The sequence below is a fragment of the Tyto alba genome, unplaced genomic scaffold, assembly GCF_018691265.1.
Source record: "Tyto alba isolate M040663 unplaced genomic scaffold, T.alba_DEE_v4.0 Super-Scaffold_2, whole genome shotgun sequence".
Classification (NCBI taxonomy): domain Eukaryota; kingdom Metazoa; phylum Chordata; class Aves; order Strigiformes; family Tytonidae; genus Tyto; species Tyto alba.
Window position 1 is genome coordinate 83,912,303 of NW_024881282.1, and position 15,813 is coordinate 83,928,115.

Consider the following 15,813-nt stretch of genomic DNA (forward strand, 5'->3'; position numbering starts at 1 on the left):
TGTGGGCGCCCGGGGGCGGCGAATGGCGCCAGGGGACGGGAGGAAACGACACAGGCCTCCCCTCGCCGCGGCCTCAGGTCTCAGACCTGGTTTCCCCAACGTGCTGGGTGTAGAATCAGCGAGGCCTGGGACTTCCTGCCCTGGGAGACTCGGGTGGGAAGGTGGCATTCGTGAGTATCTCGGGGGATGCTGGAGGAGTTACCGGAAAGTGGCAATTAATTCACTCTCTAAGACTCAATTTTGGAGTTTTAGAAAGCAGGCATTCTTTATTACAGCGCCAGACGCACAGGGGACAGCTCCTCCTAATGTGTGTGTGTGAGGATGAAATCAACAAGCATTTCTACTACCTTAATCATACATATTCATTGCATTTTATCATATTCATAACTTTTAGGGGAACTCATTTAGCATATGTTAATGCATCTTGCGCATGTCTATTGGAGTCTTCAGGTGGTTGTTGGGGGTCTTCAGATGAAGGCTCACAGTCTTCTTCAGTGTGTTCGCCAGTTGACCCTTCCTTCTGCACAAACTCAGTCCTGTGGTCAAGTATATCTTGTCCTTCAAGGCTGGCCTGGTCTGGTTTTGTTGCTAATTTGAAGCTTCTTTATGTTTCTTTGCACCTGCCAGTACAAGGCCAAACCGTCTCCAGTAAGATTATTTATGAGTTCCTTAATCTACAGTTATTCTGACTATTACTCAAAAGATCAGTATTTGTTCTGCAGCACAATTGCTAAACGGTTAAAACATCTCAAATTGATTTGAATAATTCTATTCCACAAATATCTATTTTCTAATAATCTTAGTTTGCAGGTATCAGAGGGGTCCTAGAAAATGCTGACTTCTGCAATAATTTCAGATTCCACTGAGCATTTGCATCCGTGACCACGGGATGGAGATTAGGACGGTGCTGAGAAAACTTCTGACACTAAATTGGGATGTATAATCGACAGAGCAGACAACTGTTATACAGAGAGAATGCTCTGAGGCCGAGAGTAACCGGCATGGGATGAAATTCAGTGCTACAGGGTTTGGGGTCACACACCTGGGAACTAATAGAATCATTTATTCACTGGGAGCTCATCATCTGGAAATGGTTATGGAGAAGACATTGGGTGTTTTAACTGGTTCCACAGAGTCTGTAGTCTGTATGATGCATCCAAGGAAAAAAAAAAAAAAACAAAAAACCAACCAAAAGTGATTTTCAAAATATTAAAAGTATTTTAGGGACTTACAGGTACATCCACAGCTCATCTTGATTACCGTGTATGCTTCTGGTCACCCATGTTCAAGAAGCCAAACTAAAAGAGGGACAGAGAGAACAGATGTGGTGTAGAACAGAGACTGTTATGAGGGATGAGAGGAGCGTTGCTCCTTGAGTATAGCAAAACATGTATGAAAGGACTTACGACTGCTGTTTCCAGAGGACAGGCATTTTTCAATCTGAGAAGGCAAAGAGCTACGTAAAATGGAGAACTGTGTGTATACTACAGCAAAGTGGTATACACTGAATATTATCATGCCTGAGCCAGAAATGAAGGAGCAAAGATACTGCCATTAGAGGAATGAGACTGTGGAACCAGCCCTGCCATAGAAGCCACATGGATAGAAACTGTTTGGTGGTGTGTTTTTTAATTTTTTTCTTTTCTTTTTTTTTTTTTTTAATTTTGTTTTGTTTGTTTTTTGTTTGTTTTGTTTTGTTTTGTTTTTAAGAGGGAGCTCAAGAGGCTTCTAAAGGGAGTTATATGATTATATGATGTCTCTCCCTAGGTTACCAGAGGGATGCATCTGAGGAAGTGGGTCCCTCTCCATTTGTGTTTCTGCTGAACCCCAAAGCTCTCCTTTGCCAGCTACTGGTATGAGGCATAGTAAGTCTTTCTAGCTTGAGAGATGCACAACTCTCTGCAGATCCCAATTACTCACAATAGTTCTTCCAGAAAATGGCCCTTTGCAATATAACCTCTCACATTTCTTTCATTCTTCTGTTCCCTGTTTACTTGCAAGAGTGATGACCCCTCTTTCTTCACACCTGGCTCAGGCAGTCTCCTGGGAAAGAAGCAGCTGTGCGGATGAGGCAGCTAGAGAACAATCTCATCTGTCATGAGATGCTGATGGACCCAAAGACCAAGCGGCGTTGTTCCAGGAGATACACGCTGCCCCAGTCATGACTCCCTGCTCTTCCTTATCACACCTACTCACTGTGTATCCTTTCCTAAATGTGAGGGGAAAATATTAGTAAATGAACTTTTTTTTGCATGTGCAAGTCTTAATTGTTTGTGCTCTATTTTCTGGAAGAGCAGTAGGTGTCCTATAATAAAATAGATATGTTCCTCGTAAATGTAAATCTGTGTTCCTGCTTCCTGATTTCGCCCCGCTTGTGAGTTCTTGCAAAGTACTTGCAGGTTACCAGATATATCTTTAGTTTTCATCAGTGCCTGTTGAAGCCCTGCAGCTTCTTCTGAGTATAGTGGCAATTTTGGCTTCTCAGTTCTGAGCATCAGTCTCATAAAAGAACCTCTTGAATTCTGTGTTTAATAATATATTTACCTATACAGATAGTAACAGCTAGTGTGTGGATGCACTTTCTGCTTGGTGATTTTATGTTGCCTAAAACAATGACCCATCAGATCATTGGGCTTTGTGGACCTACTGTAATAGCAGTAGTGGGTTTATGTACATTTTAAAGTGTTGAAGGACACTGATAGGCCTGACACCTGGGTCTGCACTGGGCTTTCCCCACTTGCCCATTTTCATTTTCTTGTGCTTGTTTGTACTTCATGGTCATTCACTGAAAAGTTCTTCCAAAATTTACTTTTAATATGTGGTATAAGTCTGTAAAAAAAAAACCCACCCATTTAGAAGAAAATGACATCTTCTTAAATAGATCACAGCAGTTTTCAAAGTCCCTGCTTGGTGTGGCAAAGGCCAGAACACAGAGAACACAATGTGTGTGCTAGCTCTGGCAGGCGTTCTCAATCCCTTGCAACTCTGACCAGGGACCTCTTTCAAGCTGGCCTTGTGAATACAATCTTTTTTTTTTTTTTTCTTCTAGTTCCTTCTCTTTCTCTGTCTTATTGTCCTTTTTCTGTCCATCTCCAAGGAAAGAATTTTTGTCTTCCCCAAAAAGCTTCTTTTTATTATAGTGTTTCCAGCTCCTGGAAATTCTGTTCTTTTTCACTTTGATTGACAACCTCATGTTTCCTTTCACACCCACCCCCATTACAGATTTTTTTTTGGCTGCAGCTTCCCTAATGCATTAAACAGGCCTGCTGCTGCCTTCTCTGAGAAAGTGCTGAAAAAACTTCCAATTTCAGGCAGCTTTCCTTTTTATAGCATTTCATAGCAGCATTGTAGTTATGGCTCAGCTCACACATCCAGCTGGAGGCAACTAGGAGCTAGGATGGCAAGTACCAGACAGGGCTTTTCTAACCTTTAGTTGTATTGATTCTTCATATAAAATAAAAAAGGGAGATCATAAGAGACATAACGCAATTTCATCGTTAGATCATTACAGAAACTTATAGGGTATCACACTGTGCTAGGAAAAGATGCTTTGAAATTCAACTGTGCTTAGCTGCTGTAAAGCACTCTGCAGTCTCCGTTCTGGTGTTGGTAGATAGCATGCATGGCAGCAAAGATAGTATACTGGATCCCCTTCTTTATAAAGCGCAAGTGTTTATTTGAGTCTTTATTTCCTTGACTTTCAATGAGCCCAGATGGGACATGCACCTTGTAGGAGTACCTGCTTCACCCCAGTGGTCAGTATAAACAGCAGCTCCGCCCAAGGCAAAGGCAGATGGTGTTGGGATGAGGCTGAAATGTAAAATACATATACACACACATACGTAAATGTGTAAATATATACATAAAGACACTACTACTTATTAATTGGGATGCTGTGATGAAAAATTGGGACTATTTTATGGAATATGAGGCAGGCATATCCCTAGCTGACTTTCATGCAAATTATTTCTTGTGAAACGTTGGCATTCCCAGAGCATCTTGTGACCTGACTTTCAACACTGCTGAAAGTATTCAAATCCCACAGGGAGCCAGAGGGGTTCAGCACCTTTAAAACTCAAGGACTGCTTAATTCTAGTCAGGTGTGTAGTAGTTCCAGGATAACAGGGAGAGCAGGGCCCTGTTGTTGTACCCAGGCCAAGAAAAATCATTTATTTTCCTGCTTTGTGAATTCTGCTAGCAAAGAGATAGATTAGTGCATTATGGTTTCTCTGATGTGGAACCCTCCGGGATTGCCTAAAGAAAAGATGAAAAAAGATTTTGCTTTTTTGTTCCCATTTAGCCAGGACTCTGAGCTGAGTCCCAGCACCACAAGATGGGTGCTGTCCATCTAACATTTTTTTACTGTATCCTTAGACAATTTATGTTTTCTATATTGGTATTAAGATAGAAATAGCACAGAAACATCAGGACAATACTCCCTTGGGCTGAGATTTTCTAAGGGCATGAAGCTAAGGGCTCTATACTCTGTCCATGCCTGGAATTCATATGAGTTTGCTACCTAACCTTTTGGGTCCTAGCCTTGCTTTTTTTCTTTGAAAATACATTATTCTACTTTACTTTAGTTATAAAAAGGTATGTCATATATCAGCCTACTCTTTAGAGAGGCTTTAATTACTAGAAGCAGTAATTAAAAATCGGTTACAGGATTGATGTATAGCAGATGATCAGAAAAGTTTAGCCTGTACTCTAGGAGAAAGTGGTTTTTTTTTAAAAAAATATTGATTATTCTGCTAAAAGAAAGGACTGGAATCCAGTTTTAACTCCATGGCTACTATTGGTATTTTGTAATAACCTGTGAACCAGGCTCAACATCCGTCACTCCAGTCAGGCTCAGATTAGGTCCTTACCTGGCAGTACTGCTGCCTCCTGTGATTACATTCAGCATTCCTTAGGCAAGCAAGCCAGTGTCCTGTTTGGCTTTGACATTAGACATAAAGTTCCCAGTGTCATTACTGCTGCAGTTTTTTGCCTTTTTTTGCAATTAGTGCTCGGAGCTTTTTCTCTGTCACTGTGTGGCAGCACTGCTCCATGTAATGGATGCTACTTATTTTCCCTTCAGTTTGAGAACCAGGTGAATGAACAAAATGCTTTTGTCACTAGACCCATCCCTGTTCCTCTTTATTTGCTGTTTTTCTCTTATCCTTCCCACACTCATTTTTCATCCTTCATTGTCCTCACTTCCCCAGAGGTTTTCAAGTGATTCATACTTTCCTGGCTTTAGCATTAGATTTTTCGTATGTGCCTTCCAATTATGAGATTCTTAAGATGCGAACAATGATCAGAATTATGAAATGTATGGGAGGCTATAACAGGCTTGGATAAAAGATGGTATTCATTCCTGCCCTCAGAGTATCTAATTTTAGGTTCCTAATTTAGGTACTTAATCCTGCAAGGCTCCCTACACAATCAATGGAGACAAGCGCTCCTCCGCAGGGGTGGTCACTGTCTAAAGGAGATGCCTGCTCCTGATGCCGCTCCAGGCTGCCTGCTTCTCTCTACTGACTGTGTATGGAGCCAAGGAGAACCGGTCAGATGCCTCTTGCAGATGGCTTGAATGTTTCCCTCACCCCCACAAAAGGTACAAATGCTGATCTCAGCCCAGGGACCTTGTTGGAGGAACACAATCACGTACCAGAATCCTCTCAGCCTGACAATCCTCCAACTGTATCACAGGATTCACTTCCAGGTGTCAGTGTCTCTCTGCTGCGGTTATGGATGAAAATATTGCTGTGAAAGAAGAGGTAAACTGTAGCTGCTGTTTGAGGCCAAGAGCAAAAATTTGCCTAAAAGTTCTCTGTACTTAGGAACAGCCACTGTCATTGCCTGGCTTTGCTCCAAGCCACATCTGCAAATGACAATTCTCACCACGAAACTACACCCTCTACCCACCTTGTCCCCACTTCTGCTAGTAGCTTCTTTTCCACCGCAAAATGTGTTGAAATTTCTGGACTCTTCCAGCTCACCTGTTTTCTGCCTTTTGGCCAATTTTCAGCTCATTTTTTTTTCTTTCATTCCTTTTCACCCCACAAGAACCACTAGAGGCGTCACATTAGAACTGGGGAAATCACTAATTTATTTTAAATTAAATAGGATTTTTATCCTATAAGAATACCTGAATCTTACAAATGAGTTTCATGGGGAAATAGGAAAATGTCAGAATCCTAATAGTTAACAGCTCCTTGGTACCACCATAGTCAGAAGGTCCACAAGGATAACACAGATAAAATCTACCTTGGGTAGAAAAGTTTACACAGTCACAGAAAAAATCAGTTCAGTTAGCAGCTGAAGCCAGGCATATCAATACCAGACTGGGGCAAGAGGTGAAGGAGGCTTTCAAGTGTCCTCAGGTGAAACATTTCTTGCAAGGGGCTTGATCCAGAACGCTGCTCATTAACAGGTTGTCAGGGACTGACGTATCTTAATGTTGTACTTTTTGTCTTATCTTACCTTTTATCCCCCCTGTGCTGTGTCAAATGTGGCAGGCACGAGGCAGGACAGGGAATCACCAGCAAAGCTGCCAACTGCTCATGTGTAATTTCTTCCATGGTAGGGGAGGGAATGCCAGGTAGGAGTTTGGGCTCAGACCCTAAGCCAGATGGCCCCAATACTCTCACTGCACCGTTCTATCTTATCAAGGCCACACGTGTTACATTTGCAGTGTGTTGGCACTAAGGAAGGGGCGATGCTCTGATTCAACACAGCTGTCCCATATTGTGGAGAAACATCCTGTAACTCTGTGTGTCAAAGTGCTCGTGGTTCCTGTTTCCAGGCAGAGGAAATATTAATACATGATGAGCAAAGAAAATTATTCTGTATTTAGGGAATGCTAAGCCTCAAATTTAAAGGGACATTTTTATAACAACTGATTATTTTGTTTTTGAAGGGAAAAAAAAAAAAGCTTCAGGGAATTATGTCTGCCAGTCACCCAGATCTGTCAAGGAGGATGGAAGAGATGTTAAAAGCTGCAGGAAAAATATTGCTGAGAACAAAAAGACAGAAATTAATGCTTACTATGAGGAAAAGGCTACAGCAGAAGTTCAGTGATCTTCTGTCTCGTGTGACCTACCGACCAATTAATTGGCGTGCGTGTGCCAGTCGATACGCATCACTCAGAGCCAGACCCATCCTTGCCTCTCACCCCGTGAGGAGTTACAGGCTATGGAAGGAAGCTGAGACACACGGTGTGTTTGTATATATGCCAAGCAGAGACACTGTAAGAGAGGGGATTATATATAAGGGGAACTTCAGGTTACTGTGACAGTGCATGACTGTATTAAAATTTGTAGAAAACGGTCTTTACTAGTTTTGTAGCTGAAGAAATAACTGGTGTTGCTATGTCCCTAACACTTGGCATTGCCTACTATCTCCCCCACCATACCTCTAGTCCTCCTGATCACTCTGTCCATTAACTGAGCAAGATGTGCTATGGCCTGAAGAGTGCAGGGTTTTGGCAGGTCAAACGCAACAAATGATTGCCCAGTGAACTCTGCAGCTTTTCTCTGATTATAGGTGATAATTTGAGTCTCTAGGTTCTCCGGTGAGGTGGATGCTTAAGATCACTGACATCCCCAACCTGCTGTCAAATGTAGCAGGAAACAAAGAGTATGATCACATTTCCAAGGGAACCCAGGCTAAAATAACTTCCATGATAATCTCCTACATTTAAAATTACACAGTTGCATTCAGGACGAGTAGCCTCCTGCACAACAGCAACACTACAGTAAACTAGAGATTTTCATCACTATATAACTTTTATTGAGAGCTGATTAGTACTGGATTCTTAATATGGCAATTATCAATGAACATTTTAATTAACTAATCACACTAGTGACTTTTTAGAGTTCCATTTATTTTAAACAGCCAACTGACTAGTTTATATTTGTTTTTATTTTCACTTTTCATTACACTTGTATGAGAAATTTGTGCTTGGGCTTCATAAGACAGCAGGAGAGAAATGTGCACACTGATCTCCCCCTCTCTTCTCATCAGAGGCAAGGAAACCGAATTTATATCCTGTTTAATCCCACTGATGTTAATTTACTTAAATCTGGGTACATTATTTGTCCAGTTAGATCTGTACAGTATGCAAAATACGAGGGTTTGGCTAGGTCTCTTTAAAATAATGTAGTTTAATATATCTCTTATTTTAAAACACAGCTACCTGCATTTCTCCTTCATCAGTATTTATGTGCTTAGTTCTGGAGGAGGACAAAAAAGACCATTTCCAGCTAGTAATTTATTTAAATTCTACTTTTTTGGATTTCTTCTTGTTTCAGGAGTACCTTTTGTGCATGGCACATTCAGCTCTAGGAACCTGGGCACCTCAACTGATACTATTATTCTCAGCAGGAACCTTCAGGGAGATGAACAGCATATATTTGGACATTTGAGGTAACCAAAATATGAATTAATTGTGGTTGTGAAGTTTTTCAAGTTCTTCATGTTTTTCATGAACATACAGATTTGGTTGCTGACAGTGGCATGAAGTTTCATTTGAATTGCTGAGGATTGAAGAGTGTCTGACTTTGCAAGCCAGCTGAATCTTGGTCCTGTTTGAAGTGGATGGCTGGATTCTTACAGGCTTCACTGGCACCAGGTTCCCATCTGCCGGTTTTCTGGACCTGGCACAGCAATTCTCACTTTACATAAAAGACGATAAACTCACTAATAGGAAAACAGCATAGAACTCTGAATTCCAGTGGAACAAACTTTTCAAACCGGTACCCCTGTCTTTACAAGAGTTACCTGGAAAAACCTGAGGGTAACATCATCTGCTCTAGTATTCCACAGACCTATATACGGTTTGACACAGAAGACTTGCACAGACAAAACTGCGTGTCCTTTTCAACAGTTAAAATGGCACAGCTTTGCCTCTGGGTGAAATTACACCAGCAAATGGTGAAATCAAAAATTACCATCAATTCTCAAGCACTGATGCTAATGGCATCTCTTGATGGTTCATGAGGACTTACTTTCAGCTTTTGGATATGCAGTGCTAATAACTGTACAGTCTCAGAGCCACAACAGTACAAAACAGGATTCAGACAGCATCTTGGCTCCCTGGTACTCCTAAAATTGCAGGGCAGCATAAGTAGATAATTGCACAGCTTTTTGACAGTAGAAGACCAACTACTTTTCTTCAGTACACATTAACATTAATCAGTTGGCTAGGTCTGGATCAATCTATAGAAATTACATTACAGGGACATTAGGAAGGAAAATCATGTTTATTACATGAGTGGCTAAGGCTGAGAAAGTATGAAGTTCCCCCCCCAAGACATTGTGCTCCCTGCTCCACAAAAACTCAGAGCTGGAGAAAAGCAGCTTAATGTATATGTAAAAGTGTAGGTTGCCATTTGGTAGCAAGCATGTAGGTTATTTAGTATTTTGATGATTTAAGACTAGCTATGAGAATACAAGTGGAAAGGAAAGAGAAAGGAGAAGAGATACTCAGAAGAGGATTGTTGAAGTGACAGTAACAGGAGTGGAATGAAGCTGATGTAAAGAGATTTTCAACACAGGGGCTGGAACAACCAACCAGTGAATGTGGGTGAAAGTTGAGCCAGAACTGCAGAATGGCTCTGGGGGTGGTTGTCACTCCTGCCTTGGCAGCTGCTCTCATGGCTTGCTTTTTCCCCATCTGAGACTGGGTTCCCCAAGAAATGGAGACTGCTGTCATTTTAGATGTGAGCCAGAACAGTTTATTTTTTGCTCTTTCTGAACTTCCTTTTTAAGCAGATTTAAGGAGAGAAACACAGAGTGTACATACAGGGACATTTGCAGTAATGTGTTGAAAATATTGGCCCAGATTTTCAAGTTTAGGAAGGAAAGCTAGGTATTCACAAGCTAAATTAAAGCAACTCTAATGCTGGTTTTAAATTAAATCTGGTTGCTCACAGCCTCAATGATCATGTGACATAAAAATAGAGATGTTTTGATGCTCCTTTGTTTCTTCACTACACCAGCTCTAGGCCACCTCAGGATTTGTCCTCCGCTGAGGGAGTTCTCCTGTAACACACTGAGCTTTCTATTTGTTTCTTCCATATGCTCCTATCTGCTAGAGCAGGGATTAGAAATTGTCTTGAGGAATCCCCATTTTCCCTTTATAGTTTCACACTGATTCACCATGGGCAGGGGTTCAGGTACAAGGAACACTGAAGGCTGTGAACTATATCCTGCTCAGCTGCACACCTACAGCTTCCATTCATTTGTTAAAAAAAGACTGGCATGCATCCAAGAAAATAATTTGGTCCTGTTCCTGTTAGTAGATTTGCATTACTTGATATTGCTCAGACATAGTCTTCTGGCTTTTGGAAGCCTGTTATTATCATTAGGAGACTCTGTTACTCTTTGTAGGAAGAGGTAGGCTTTTGATGAAGAATAATTCTCCTCTCCATATCCTCAAGCCTACTGTTCCCCTTCCAGTTATGTCCAAACATGACGGCCAGGACAAAAAAGCCAGTCTCCTTTCTTTGTATGGGCAGGTAATTTGTAGCTGCATTCTGTCCAAGGTTCTGAGTCAACCAAAAAGTGTGGGGTTTTTTGACCCATTTCTTTAATCCAAATGATTCCTGTCCCCCAAAAGGAAATAAAACAATATCCAATCCTGAAAAACAAACAAACAAACAAACAAAACCCAAACCAAACCCAAACAAAACAAGAATAAAGAACAAGATATTATTTTAATACATTTTTTAAAAAGGTATACCTTACTTAGAAACTTTGGGCATAGCTGATCCAGCTGGGGGTAGGAGAATGCAGTGGATGAGCCCGTCTCAGTGTCTCTTCCAGTTATGTTTTCTATGGTAATATGATTGGGAAGAGGATAATTATCAGCAATATTCAGTGTGAACACAGGAGCAGATTTGGAGTGCTGCCTGATTACAAGGTATTTGTCTACCACTCATCGTCATTATATGAGAATGCTTTAATTAGCATTGAAAACATTTCGTTACATAGACCGTCTCTGGCAAAAATAGATTGTGCGCCTGATGTTTTTCACACTGTATTAAATGCTAAGTATTCAGACCTACATGGGCACACAATGTCATCACCTGAAAACACTAAAACCTATAAATCCTTGATTTTCATTTGCAACAAAAATACTTAGAATCATTAAGATTGTTAATGTATCGACATTTATTTTGAGGTTGAAATGACTGAAAGTATCAAGCAGGCAGCAGATTTCAATGCAAGGTAAACATTTTCTTGGCAGTAAGGATGAATGATGACAAAATGTGTTTTATCTACTAAAAAAATAGATAATCAGCTTATAATCATGGAGAGGACAAATTATCCTGATCTATTTCTACAAAGGCAGATCCTATTCTGGCATATGAACAGCTGAGTAGGAGGTATGTATATATTTAAAGACAAGATACCACACATACAGAGCAGATTCCTGTTTGGTTCTTATACTGGTTTGTATTCAGCTCTAACTGCAGTTCAGATTATATTTTCCAAACCATTTACTTCTCTCCCTTTAGTTCATCAAAGTTATTCAAATCTCAGTTTTAAACCTGTGTTTCTACAAAGTTGACTGAAAGCAGATCCATCTTCCTAATGTGAAGGTTAGACTCAGCACACAGATGAACACACCTAAATGTAGGTGTCTGCACGTAGGTGTTTACACGTGAGCTAGCTGTCGTAGCTCCCATCATGGTCAGCAGAGGCACCTCTGGTTGGTTAGCTTGATAGTGTTCAAGATTCACTGATTATTGATCAGATCACCAAGATCTGTAAAGGAAGCTTAGACACTAACTCACATCTTGAAGTCACATACTGTTAGGTGTCTCAGACTGCAAACTGAACCTGATCTCATGCATTTATAAAACAGACATCGAAAGCTGAGCAAGTACTGACTGAGTAATGTCCCAGTATAATCAATGAAGGGTGTGATTAATCCAATCAACGGTGTGTTTTATATTGAGCTGAATCCTGCCCTAAACTCCTCTGACTAGTCCTCCAGCAACCAGAATGGGAGCCTAGACACCTAGTTTACATATAGGGACATACTTTGTAGACACCTAAGGTTAAGTGAGATCAATCCTACCCTAGGTGACTACTAGACGATGAGATCCTCTCGCCTGACTTCTTGCATGAAATGGGCTGTAGAATCGAGTTCAGCAGCCTCTGGATAAGCAGTTTCACCAAAAAAGGTGGTTAGATATACTTGTGACCCTGCTCACCTATGGTTTGCCCAGAGACTCTGCACATACCAGGCTTTTCTGAGCTCTTCCACAAAGTCTAGGGAAGGAGAAAAAAAGATCCCTTCATGCACAATAAGGGTTGGGGGGGTCACCAACGTCTGCTTCTTCCCATGGGAAAGACTTGGGGGTGACTGATGCAGGACATGACATGATTATGCCTTTGTATCTCAGTGCAGCTGTTCCAGAACAAAATTATCATGAAAAGGCTGATGAAGCTTGTGTGACAGATTTTCATGGTTGTATGGAAAGTCCAGGATGTATTTCAAATAACAAACTGTGTGCCATTTAATTAACTGATACAGTGGATATGTTGGCCCTGCCAGAGGATTTCTAAACTCTGTACCAACTAATTTTAGTTGAGAGACAGTATCAGTTTTCTGTGTCTTCCCAAATGCAGATTTCACCCTTTATCTTAGCTGAAGTGGGAGCAGCATCTTAGATTTTCCATCACCTCCCCTGCTTCTAACTAAAATTCAACTATGGGTCAAATCCTTGGCTGGAAAGAGTGTATGCAGATCAGGATCTGCCTTGTATAAAAAAGTTACAAAAACAGGATGTGTTTTATTTGACTGGAGTGAACTTAATGGTCAGGGGTCATTTTCATTTAAGACACATTTTTCTCATAGTTTTCAAATGTATTTTGTTTCTTAAATGACAGCAAAAATAAAATGATTTTTTCTCAGCATTTTATCTTAAGGATCTCAAGGCACTTTATTGGCACTAATTAGCTAAACTTGCAGTTTCCCAATATAGTGAATATATGACTGCTTGCCTTATCTGCTTTCTCAGCTTTCAGGCTTATTTCCCTCCAGTGGGAGGAAAGACCCTGGGTGCTTTCCAATCTATAATTATTAAGAGGACAGAAACACCATATACTTTTATGGACAACTTAATTTTTGCTGTTATTTTCTTTTTTTTTTTCATTTGTCTTCCCAAACTGAAAACTTGGTAATGGGTTCTTCCTTTATTTCACTGGCATGTTATACTTTTCCCTTGTTTTTAACTACTCCCCAGTGAGTCTCTGGTTTGCCCTGTTCCATTCATTCCCTCTGGAAGGGTTTTCAAGATTTCAAAGTTCACTTCAGGAAGATTTCATAATAAGAACTTAAGGAAAATAATATAATCTTGCTTTAAAACACTTCCTTCCTCTGTTTTGCTGATGAATTATAACAATTCACAATACCATCTGGCCAGCAACTGGTACAGAACTTATTTCATTGTTTTAAATGTATTTGTTTCTTTTGGTTGTAGAGTACATAACATGAGGATTCCCTAGCTGCTGTTCTGTGATCAGACAGAGCAGACTACAATATGAGATCAAGATGTGCCTAAATGTTTGGAATTGGGCTAGAAATAGTCTTGGAAAATGATCTGTAGTCTTACAATGAATTAGAATGTGAGTCCTGTGGTGAAGAGCAAAATGCAGGTCTGAATTTTGCAGCTTGATCCATTTTCTAAAATCATAGAAAAATCTCAAGAGAAATCCAACCTCCTCCTTCTTAAGGGGACTTTGTAGAAACTTCTTAAGCTCATAGATCAAATTAAAAATGAGAAAATAACCTGTTTTCTGAATCCAGTTTTGATGTAACTCAGGATAATGGAAATAGAGCTGGACAAGAAGTTATCATGAGCTTCCTACAATCCCAGTTTTGAGGAATCTCCCAGAACAGTTTGGGAAGGCTGATGGTGCTCCAGACCCAAGTCTAGGAAGGATGGCTTCCATTCCAAAACCCAAGTGACTAAGCATAGTCCAGTTCTGAATTTGACCATGCATGGATCGGGAGCGTTGGTGGTGATGTGGAGGGGAAGTACGGCACCCAAGCCTCTCACCAGATCACCTGAAGCACTTAATGCACAAGGTGAATCAAAATACAGGGCCTTCTAGGTCCTCCCTCCAAGCAGATTTTGAGCACACGAGTATCAGACATTTAAAACATAATTTGAGGCCTGATTCAGTGTGGATCCTAAGGTGGTGCAATTTCAGTAAAACTTCCTCTCCTTATCCTACAGTCAAAGTTAATTTAATTCACTTGTGTGTTTTTGAAGACTGTGAAAATGAAGAATTACTTGAAACAGTCTCTAGTGATTACAGATGTCCTTACAGCCCTTACTGTAAAGTGAATGTTATGGTGTAAATGTACAGACCACTTAGCAACAGAGAGTCACTGTCTGTTCGTGAACAGATGTTAATCTTCACTGACGGTGTTGCTCCAGCCACAACCTTGCTGACCAATGTTATGTTTGGTGTTGATTTTTTTGACACAGATCTTTTGATTGCCAGCTTTTTCATATATGCCATGGCCAAATAATAGGAAACAAAGGCTAGCTTCACATTAATGACATAGGTGGTAAAGTTCTTTAGTTCACCAAACCATTCTAGTCCTGATTTAGATTCTTTAAAGCAAATGTTGCTGTATAGGTAATACATGGTATTTTCTCACATGTTGCCTTGTTTACACATGCTCATGTAATTTTCATGTGAACTATAGCATACTGTAAAGCTGTGTCATATTCTTTTAATTTTTACACTGAATGATTTCAAATGGAACCTGACATAATTAGATTACATGTAATCTCTTCCCATTTTGATCCTGTTCTCAAGAGTGTTTGCAAAGCAGCTTACTTGAGTTTTAAATGCACAACTTTACATCACGCTGACGGTGCTGAGTAAGAGAAACACACTCTTAGGAAAACATACTGATGTGTAGGACAAAGGCTCAAGACTTTATCAAGTGAAACAGGTATCTCCACTGGCAGCGTCCGCTTTATAATCCTCGACACACAATTTTTTGAACTTCTGCACAAAACCTGTAACAAGTTGATTCAGTCTTCCGTTATCCATTTCTCTCCTGAATCAACACAAACCCTTATTAATATCTGCTCGTAACAGCGTTCCCAAAGAGACAGTATAGTTTCTATTAAGGTGTCAGCCTTTGAGATAAACTGCAGTTTAGAAGCATTTTCAAACAGCCATCACCTTCCTAGTAGTATATTAAAAGAGATTATGCATTGCCAGAGACAGCAAGCCTTGTCAGGTCAGGGCAAAACAACATTTTAAGCCGATTGGCTCATATATCTCAAGGTATGTGTGTCCTTGCACAAATTCTCTTTCCTCTGAACCCAATATTTAAGAAAATCCGCCTTTCACAATGTTGATCGATCTGAAGTGTGGTCAGATTGAATCCTGCTTATTATTTGGAGTTTAGGGAAGGAGAAAAAACTCTAGATGTGATTGGTAGTAAATTATTGGATTATAAGGAAACTCTCAGGAAAAAAGCCTGTTATTTGGTGGTTGGTGCCTCACCTTTCAGAAAGCTCTTCTCTGCATAAAAATTTTTTGACAGGATGAAGCATGTTTACATGTTCACATGCTCCAGAGGTATTTGCCAAGTTTGGGAAGCTTCATACTGCTTTATAGCCTAAAGCTGGCTTTGTTTGCCAAAGGTGAGAGCTGCCTTTATTAACAAAGGTGGCTGCCTACAGGGTCCCCTGGCGTCCCTACAGGATGAAATTGGGTAAGTGGTTCCTAGTAAGACCCGGTGTAAACACCAGCCTCAGCAGTATCTGCGAGCACATCTTCTTC

The 15,813-nt window shown here is 40.5% G+C and overlaps 1 long non-coding RNA gene across 2 annotated transcripts; it reads left to right on the top strand.

Moving 5' to 3' along the window:
- Nucleotides 1-57: 57 nt before the first annotated feature.
- On the top strand, nucleotides 58-14,436 carry LOC122153422. 2 transcript variants are annotated; one of them, XR_006165310.1, is made up of 6 exons: nucleotides 58-170; nucleotides 1,768-1,865; nucleotides 2,002-2,199; nucleotides 3,714-3,755; nucleotides 6,905-7,202; nucleotides 8,298-14,436. It is a non-coding gene; the product is annotated as an uncharacterized LOC122153422 (long non-coding RNA). The 2 variants fall into 2 exon arrangements; XR_006165311.1 differs by lacking the exons at nucleotides 3,714-3,755; nucleotides 6,905-7,202; nucleotides 8,298-14,436 and having other exon boundaries at nucleotides 2,002-2,341.
- Nucleotides 14,437-15,813: the final 1,377 nt, after the last annotated feature.